Source organism: Acinonyx jubatus, chromosome X (assembly GCF_027475565.1).
Source record: "Acinonyx jubatus isolate Ajub_Pintada_27869175 chromosome X, VMU_Ajub_asm_v1.0, whole genome shotgun sequence".
NCBI lineage: Eukaryota > Metazoa > Chordata > Mammalia > Carnivora > Felidae > Acinonyx > Acinonyx jubatus.
This window is the reverse complement of record NC_069389.1, coordinates 113,729,982-113,739,426: the sequence shown is the minus strand read 5'-3', so window position 1 is coordinate 113,739,426 and position 9,445 is coordinate 113,729,982. Positions and strand designations below refer to the sequence as shown.

Below are 9,445 nucleotides of genomic sequence, written 5' to 3'. Positions count from 1 at the left end.
GACCCTGAATGTCTACTAAGGGATCTACTCATGCCAGAACAGAGGGGAGCCCACAGTTTCCGATCCCATCTGCCTACCATCAACCCGTAAATCCCTAGGCTTTCTTGGTTGCTTATAACCTGGGGAGATTTTTCACTTCCTATGATAAGTCCAGAAGCCCTTTGGGGCCCTAGAGCACCCCCTAAAGAGGAGACCTGTAAGTCATCCTTTGTCCAGAGCTGCCAAAAGTATCTTTTTCTGCTGAGGCCACTGCCCCTCTCCCTCTCTCTCCAGGCTTGTGGTACCTGATCTCCCACCATCACACTCACACTTCTACCTTCTACTTGCTGTTGCCAAGTAGAGTCATCATGTTTCACTCTCCAAAATGTCTGCGCCTCACATTTGAGCCAGACTTTCAGGCCCAAACTGAGATACAGGGCCTGGCGGTGGCCCGTGTTCTCACAGCTGAGGAGGAGGAGGAGGAGGAGATTTCCTCCTCTTGATCTTTCAATTTCTCCTATCCCTCCACCTCCTCCTCCCTGCCTTCCTCTCTTGTGACCCCGGTTTCCAAAGAGGAGAAGGAGGTGGAGGAGGAGGAGTCTGAGAAGGAGCCCGCCACAACACTGAGTCCTCCCCAGAACCCTCAGAGCCCCTGCTTCTTCTCCGTAACACGGAGCACATCAGAAGGAGGCTCCAATAGCCAAGAAGAAGAAGATACAAGTTTCCCGCAGACCTCAACAGACACCGAATCTTTGCCCACAGACCCACTAGATGAGAAGGTAGCTGATTTAGTGAATTTCATGATCCTTAAGTACCGATTGCAGGAGCCCGTCACACAGGCAGAAATGCTGATGGTTATCATGAAAAGGTACAGGAAACATTTCTCTATGATCTTTAATAAAGCTTCTAAGTGTTTAGAGGTGATCTTTGGCATTTATGTGAAGGAAATGGACCCCACCATCCACTCCTATGTCCCTGTCAACTCACTGGACCTCCTTACCCATCATAAGATGCTTAGTGACAACCAGAACATGCCTGGAAACAATCTCCTGGTAATCATCCTGGGTGTGATCTTCATGGGGGGAACAGTGTCCCTGAGGAAGACATCTGGGATTTCCTGAATATGATAGGAATGTATGCTGAGAGGGAGCATTTCATTTATGGGGAGCCCAGGAAGCTCATCACCAAATATTGGGTTCAGGAGAATTACCTGGAGTATCAGCAGATGCCTAATCATGATCCTCCATGTTATTAATTCCTGTGGGGTCCCAGGGCCCATGCTGAAACCAGCAAGATGAAAGTTCTGGAATTTTTGGCCAAGGTCAAAGAGACTAACCCCACTTCCTTTTCATGCTGGTATTAGCATTTGAGAGATGAGGAAGAGAGGGCCCAGGCCAGAATTGGCTCTATGGATAATACTACTGCCATGTTCGTTGCATAGCATTGGTCAGCAGCTTCTCTTACCCCAAATGAAGAGTGAGCCTGAATCATCACTTTGTATTTGAAGAGGGCAGTCTTGGTTTTGAGTAAATGAGTCAGGATCAGGCTGGGGAGAACACAGTGTACAATAACTTTGTGTTCCTGTTTTGTATGGGTGACTTAGAAGTTCATCTTTTTTTCTTTTGATATTTTTCAAGTGTCCCTTTAAAATTTTTTAATGTTTATTTATTTTAGAGAGAGAGAGAGAGAGAGAGAGAGAGAGAGAGAGAGAATGAATGGGGCAGAGGTACAGAGAGAGAGAGAGTGAGACACAGAATCCAAAGCAGGCTCCAAGCTCCGAGCTATCAGCACAAAGCCTGGTGCAGGGCTCAAACCCATGAACTGCGAGATCATGACTTGAGCTGAAGTCGCATGCTCAACCAACTGAGCCACCAAGGCACCCCCAAATGTCCCTTTTAATGGACAGTTTAATTCCCTAAAGACTCTAAGTTTTGAATGACATCGGTAACACATATATTGGTTTTCCAGGTTTAAGAATAAGAGTTTTAATATTTTGCAAAAATTTGGGAAACCTCCCATCTTTTAGGGAAACTGGTACAAGGTAACATTGGAATAGAAATTTCCTTGGAAATGTGAAAGAGCCAAGTAGTAAAGTATAAGGGTTCAATAAGCAGAGGGAAAAATACAAAGGATGGTTTATCCTTGAGTTTGCTTATACCTTTCAGTCCACCATTCTGGAAAATTAAAAAGATACACTTGGATTTGCTTGGCCTATTCAAGAAAGTAGATGAAATCTTAACAGATGAAAGTCCCTGCTCACTGACTTTTTTATTCACCAAACATCAATTTTTCACTTGCTCCTTGGAAGGTCCTATGTTAGTAGTGGGGATCTTAGGATTAGCAGGATACACTCCCTAACCAAAGAATGGTAGAGGCTAGGAACAACAATCATATCAGGAACATGGTGGGACGTCCTCTAAGAGCTACAGAGCAAGAAAAAAGAGTGAGGAGGTGAGACTCCAAATGGAAGCAGTTGAGTAAAAAGGCCCTGAGCCAAGGCACTTTGGAGCTCTGAGAAATGGCAATTCCTTCTGTCAGAGTTGGTTAGGAATCTGGGTGTTGAGTGGGGAGTGAAGGTTGTATGGGACATCTTACATGAATAGGTTTGGGAGATCTCAGAATCATCATCACTGGCTGGACGTCTCAATGAGGTCTGAGTAAATAGGTCAACTGGAGGAGTGGTCCCGGAGCATGCCAGACACCAGCCCCTACCTTAGGGCCACCCTAAGTCCTGTCAGGAAGAGCACAGCTGCTCCCTGTTGTCATTTGGGTGAGCAGCACTCTTGGGTACTCTAGTGGTCCAGTCCACCCTTGCTGGTGTCCCAGGGCTGAGAGCTGCCTTGGTGCCAGTTGGAGGCTGGGATGTGTTTCCCCTGTACACTGTGGACCCCTCTGTGGAGGCTGGGGCTATGTGGGTGAGCAGGGGAAGGGAGTGTGCGGCTGCAAGGAGGTGCGAATTGGAGGGACAATGCCCTGGGACTAATCACCTCGGTGACTCTGCAGGTAAAGGGCTGGGTGTGGACATGCCTTGAAACAGGTCCCCGTGTTGTCCCTGGCTCAGGCTGCCTCCCACAGATTCTGAGCTCTTGGCACACTAGAGGGTAGGTGTCCCATGGCTAGGACTTTGGTCTACATTGCCACCAGATAGAGGATTGGCCCAAGGGTGCAGACAGTTGCAGGGTGGATGGAAGTCCACGGAGATGGTACTCTTCCTTGTTAAACTGATGGATGGATATGGAGTCCAAAGCAAGAAGTATCATGTGTCATGACATTGAGAGCATCCTCAAGTCCAAGACAGTGCTTGGGCCTGGGTGCACGAAGTCCACAATGACAAACTCAGTAATAGTTTCCAAGGGGAATTCTGAAGCCATTTGTACCACTTTCAATTTCTTCCATGGAGTTCAAAGGCCCAGGTAGGTCTCACATTCCACGTCTGGAATCAAAACATGTGATCCTTCATTCATTCACTTATTAATTCACCCCATCCATCATTCTCTCATTTGTCCTTTCAGTCAGGAAGCTTTTACCGAACATATGCTAGGGAGAAACACCAAGGAAATAAACCAAAAAGAAATGAACACACATAACTCAAGCTGTGATGTGAGAAAATGAACAGGAGGCAGATTGTAGAAAATATTAGGAAATTAGCAACTGTGAAATGATAGAACAATATATAATGATTCTGAGGTCGTATAATTACTGACTAGGCAGAAGTCTTCCAGATGAGACCGAGGAGAAGGGAAGAAGAGTTGGTTGCAATTCGAGTTATGGTAGTCATGAAGAAAGTTGTGGCAGAAGATACCAGCATGAGCCATGTAGATGGTGAAGCTGAGAGGGATGTCTGGGTCAATAGGTGTGGTAGGAACCATGGGTCTGACTCTCAGGAGAGGGTACTGGGCTAGAGACTAGACTAAGCTGCATCAATAGACAGAGATCTACATGCTGTGGAATGTCCTCTCTTTCCTGTGAATACACTTGGCAGCGACAATGAAAAAGAAAAGCATAATACCATAATACATCCAGGTAATACTTTAAAGGGGAAAAATACTCATATAGTAATAAGTGAGAAGAAAAAGTTTTCCTAAATTTATATATACACATACATATATGTACACACACACACACATCCATGCCTGTGTATTTGTGGCTCGTATTATATATACAGTGATCATGGCCTTTCAATCTCACATCTAATATCTTAGATCACTTTTAAAGTTTGGCTATTGACACCCTTTGTTCAGGTCTGAGCTTATACCTATCAATACCCAGACATTTACTCTTCTAATCCAGTGTGGCTGTTTTACAAAGCTGACAGCTGTGCGGGAACTAAAGATTTTCATAGCAAACAGAGCAAGACTGTAAGCCAGCTTGGGCCAGAGTACCTGGAGGCCGGGTCTCTATGATGCTTACTGTATCTGACTGGTAGACATTGTCGAAATTAGACATTCCTTTCCTCATTCCAGAGGAAGCCTTCAAACGAAATCTGATCCATGAACATGAGGAAGGCAAAACTGATCAAAGTGAGGACTGTTAAGTTCAAAGTCCCTACCGACTCGTTATGTTTCCTGTCTTCCACCCCCAAGGTGATGGCTGCTCACACCCAAGCACAGAACTCTAGGCTTTCCCTAAACACAGGTGATGGAGGGCCCTTCCTCAGACACGGATTTCATCATGCACCTGCACAGGCATCTATCTGTGTGGACCGTAATAGGCCCAGTTCCACCAAATCCGTTTTTCCTCCTGGTTTTCTGGCACTCCCAAGAGTTTGATTATATATATCCTGTCATTTTGGCACTTTCTGAAAGCTCTCCTGTGATGTGGCCCTTTCTCTCTCTATAGTTCCCTATACTTTTAGCTATGTCCCACACCATCGCCTCTCAACGATCTCCTTTTATTTTAATTTCTCAGGCCAACAGCGGATGTTTTAGCTCCTCTGATCTTTTCAAAGAGCCAGTTTTGTTTCTATTGATGGTTAATGTTTTTCTAAATTCGATTTCATTGGTTTCTGCTCTTATCTATATTATTTTCATTCTTTTGCATTACTTGGGTTGAATTTTTCTTTTTATAATTTAGGTGGAATATTAAGATATTGATTTGGGTCATTTTTATGCCAAATAAAAACATTTAATGAAATAAATTTACCTCTACGTACAGCGTTAGCTGAATCCCTTGAACTCTGATGTGTCTGTCCGGTTTTCATTTTCATTTAGTTGGAAATATTTTCTAACTTCCTTTAATAATTTCTTTGAAGTAGGGTTGGTAAAAATATGTTGTCTACTTTCCAAAAATTAGTGACGTTTTACATCTCTTTAGTTCTTTTCTTTGGTTTAATTTAATTATGGGGAGAGAAATATGTAATTCAATATTTTAAAATTTGTCAAGTGCTGTTTTATCATCTGTGTGAATGTTCTGAGTGCACTTGAAAAAATGTACATTTTGCTGTTGGAGTGTTTTCTAAATGCCAAGTAAATCAGTTTGGCTGATATTCTTTTTCAGGTTTTATTTTTGAATTATTTGATTATTTATGTAGAGAGGGATGTTGATGTCTCTCAATGTAATTGTAGCTTCAACTATTTCTCTTTTCCCATTCTCTTGGTTTTTGTTTTGTTTATTATTTTTGTTTTTAGTTAATGTGTTTTGAAGATCTGCTTTTAGATTTATACACATTAAGGACTGTTATGTCATCTTGGTAATTTGATTCTTTCATCATTACGTAATATCCTCTATTTATTCTTGGTAACCTCCCTTCCGATGAAGTTATTTTTTTTCCTGATATTGTTATAATAATCTAGCTACCTTCTTTTTCCATGTTTATTTTATTTTTAAAAATAGCAACCAATAACACTTTTTTTTGGTGTACAAAGCCAATGATTTTCACCCCTGTCTGGATCTGTGTACCCACCACCATAATCAGGATACTGTATGGTTCCATAACTGCTCCTTACCAGAAAAAAAAAAAGGCCCTTCCCATGTGTTATGTACGTTTATATACTGTTCCCACACCTAACCTGGACAACCACTCACCTGTTTTCCACATCCATAGTTATATATTTCAAAGACAGTCAATATAATTAAGTAATAGAATATATAACTTATTGATACTTGGTTTACTCAGTAAACAGTCTTTAAGATTCTTCCAAATTGCTGTGTGTATCAATAGTCTATCCCTTTTGTTGTTTAGGAGTGTCCCATTATAAGTTTGTTAACCTAGTTTGTTAATCCATTCACCCAATATGAGGACATCGGATTGTTTTCCGCTTTTGTCATATATGAATAGAGCTATCATAGAAAATCATGCGCAGATCTTTGTGTGAACATAAGTTTTTATTTCTCCCAGGCATGGGATTGTTGAGTCAAATGGTGAGTGTATATGCATATAAGAAATCACCAAGTCATTCCCCACAATGACTGTTCAACTTTATATTCACTGGGGCAATGCATGAGAGTTCAAGTTGTTCTATATCCTTGCTGGCACTTACTAATGTTAGTGTTATTTTTTTAATCTGTTCTCAAAAGTAAGTTGCATCTTCCTGTGCTTTTAATTTGCTTTTCTCTAATGGCTAATAATGTTGAAAAGTTTTTCATGGGTTTATTTAACATGCATACATGTTATTTAACATGCATACATGTTTCAGTGAAGTATAGTCTGCCCACTAAAAATTTTTTTCCCTATTTTTTTTTTTTTCAATTTTGAGGGCCCTTTATGTATTCCGGATAGAGATCCTAATTTGATTTGCAAATATTTTTTTTTTCTAGTCTGTTGCTTGGCTTTGTCTGCTCTTAAGCATTCCTTTCTCAGAGAAATAAAATTTTTAAATATGTTCAATTTACTAACTTTCTTTTTGAATCATTTTTTGGTGTCATTTTTTAGAGCTCTTTGCCTACTTCCAGTTCATTAGATTTTCCCGTATCTTTTGGTATTTGAGATTTATACTTTTCAATTTGCCATTTTTTCTCTGATCCTGGCAAGTCATCAAAGGGGGGAGGACAGTGAGGAGGGACTGAGGGAACCTCCAACTTGAGATGAAGGAGCCCCAGTCCCACCTGACCCAGAGAAACTTCAGGCAGGGTCCCCATTTGTAGTGTTTCTTGACCTCATCAAGGGAATCTGAGGGAAGCCCGGGATCATCCGAGGGGGCCTGACTCAGAACAGGAGAGGGAAGAGTCCCAGGTCCTCCTGGGTTTCCAGGTGGCTCTTCTGAGGAAGACCAGAAGGGATCTCCCGCCACGGATACAGGGAACCTCAGTCCCACCTTGCCCCTGATGTCAACTTCCAAAAGCTCAAGGCAAGGTCTTGGGAGCTGAAGGGACTGGGTGTGAGGCTCCCTCTGCAGGGTGGTGCTTCAGGCCAGCCGCTAAGAGTTATCACCAGTTCAGGCTTCAGGTTTACGCCTCTGAGGAAGGACTTAGGGAGATATTTCACTGCTGATACAGGGGGCCCCAGCCTTGCTATCTGCCCTCAGAAGCCCCAAGCAATTTCCCTGGTGTGGAGTAGCTGGACTTCCATCTTGGGAAGCTGAGGGAGATGAAGCTTTTTCTGAGGGGTACGATCTTGGTTCAGCAGAGGGAGGAACTCTAGACTTTGCCATGAATCAAGGTGAGGACCCAGAGGGAGAATAGAGGGGACCTCTCATCACAGAGATGGAATCCTGCAGAAATCCACCCTCATTGTCAGCCCTGAGAGGCCTCATGCATGAACATCAGATAAAGACAGCTCTGCATCTCCTTGACTTCTTTTTCTGGCATCTCAGGAGATGGTGACCTTGACCTGAGGGACCATCGTCAAGTCAATAGGTGGAGAGGGCATGCAGGCCCTGTCAAGAGTAAATATGATGATCTTGAGGAGGACTGAGGAGATATCACACCATAGTACACATAAGACCTCACAGAATCCAGCCTTACTCTATTGTCAGGCCTGGGAAACAAATATTTTTTAATATGGAAGAAGTCCAATATATCATTTTTTCCAATTTGGATCATGAATTTAATTTCCACTTCTGTAACAGTTAATGATGTAGAGAAATTTTTCATGTGCTTATCTGACATCCATATGTCAACTTTACTGAAGTATGGATTGATGGTGTATGTTGCCCATTTAAAAATTAGGGTGTTTGTTTTCTAGTTTTTCAATTTTGAGGATTCTTTTTGCATTCTGGATACAGGTCTTTTGTTGGATATTTGCATTGCAAATATTTTCTTCCATTATGTGGCTTCGGTACATATTTGTGAACATGCTGAACATGCCATTAGGGAATTGCAAATTAAAACAGCATTGAGGTGCCACTACTCGCCTATTCAAGTGGCTAAAGTCCAAAACACTGAAAACACCAAATACTGATGAAGATGTAAAGCAAAGGAAACTCTCAGTAATTGCTGGTGGGAAGGCAAATTAGTAGAGCTATTTTGGAAGTTAGTTCAGCAGTTTTTTACAAAACTAAGCATAATCAAAAATTGGTTTGTGATGTTCTTAATAATTATGAAAAACAGAGTAAGTGTGACTTTACCAATGAGATGAGAATCTTTAAACAATAGCTTGAATACATAAATGTCCATTATCTGCACATTGCATGTTAATTTGAAGGCAAAAAAAAAAAAAAAAAAAGGAGTGGAAGGCTTATTTTAAAGGTTGTGTGGAAATAAGATTTTGCATAAGTTTTATGGCTCCCAAATCACTTCTCAAAATATTAAGAATGCTGTTGCTTATCTGACTTTCATATGATATAGGAAAAACAGCTGGTGATTTACATGGGTTTCTCTAAACCAATAAAGTCATAACAAGAACCTCAAAGCCCTTGGCAGCCATTCTTATGAGCAACATCTCTCTGAATAAACGAAACATACATCACACTAGGCCTACAGGTACATTTTGGGTGAATTCAACGTTTGAAAACAGTAAAGAACTTCCTGACTTTCGGCATTGAGGATTCAAGAAAGGCAAGAAGTAAGATTTTCAATAAAGTGCAGGTTCAGCAAAAATAAACTTGATAAAATGAGGCATGGTCATGTCTGCAACAGAAACAACTAATAGAGTTGAGATTGCACATTAACATATTTCAAATGAAAATACATGCAAATCAGTTTTGTGCAGTTTAGAACTACGATTAAAGGTATAATTTTAGATACTTAATTGAGCTTTTCATTGCACTTTTCACAATCATTCTGTCCAATGTATATGTGTAATTAACTTATTGAAGCCATCTCTCCAAAATAAATGTATATATTTTATAAAGATTGTTCATGTTCATGTTTCTAACAGTGTACTGCACGTAGTGATAATCAAATGGTATTTAGTTAGGCTTTTCAAATGGAAGTTTCACGAGAGCGGAGTCTTCTAGTATTTTCATTTAAAATGTGTATGTTTAGTTCTGGTTCTGAAAATGGCAGAGTAGTGTCTTTCAGAATAATCCTCCCACCGCTACTTATAAACTTGGTATAAATTTTTTAAAATATAACTATCTAAAGGCAC

At 41.1% G+C, this 9,445-nt stretch overlaps 1 pseudogene; it reads left to right on the top strand.

The window, feature by feature from the left end:
• The first annotated feature begins 347 nt into the window (after positions 1-347).
• LOC113597794 (melanoma-associated antigen 10-like) lies at positions 348-1,420 on the top strand (annotated as a pseudogene).
• The last annotated feature ends 8,025 nt before the right edge of the window (positions 1,421-9,445 follow it).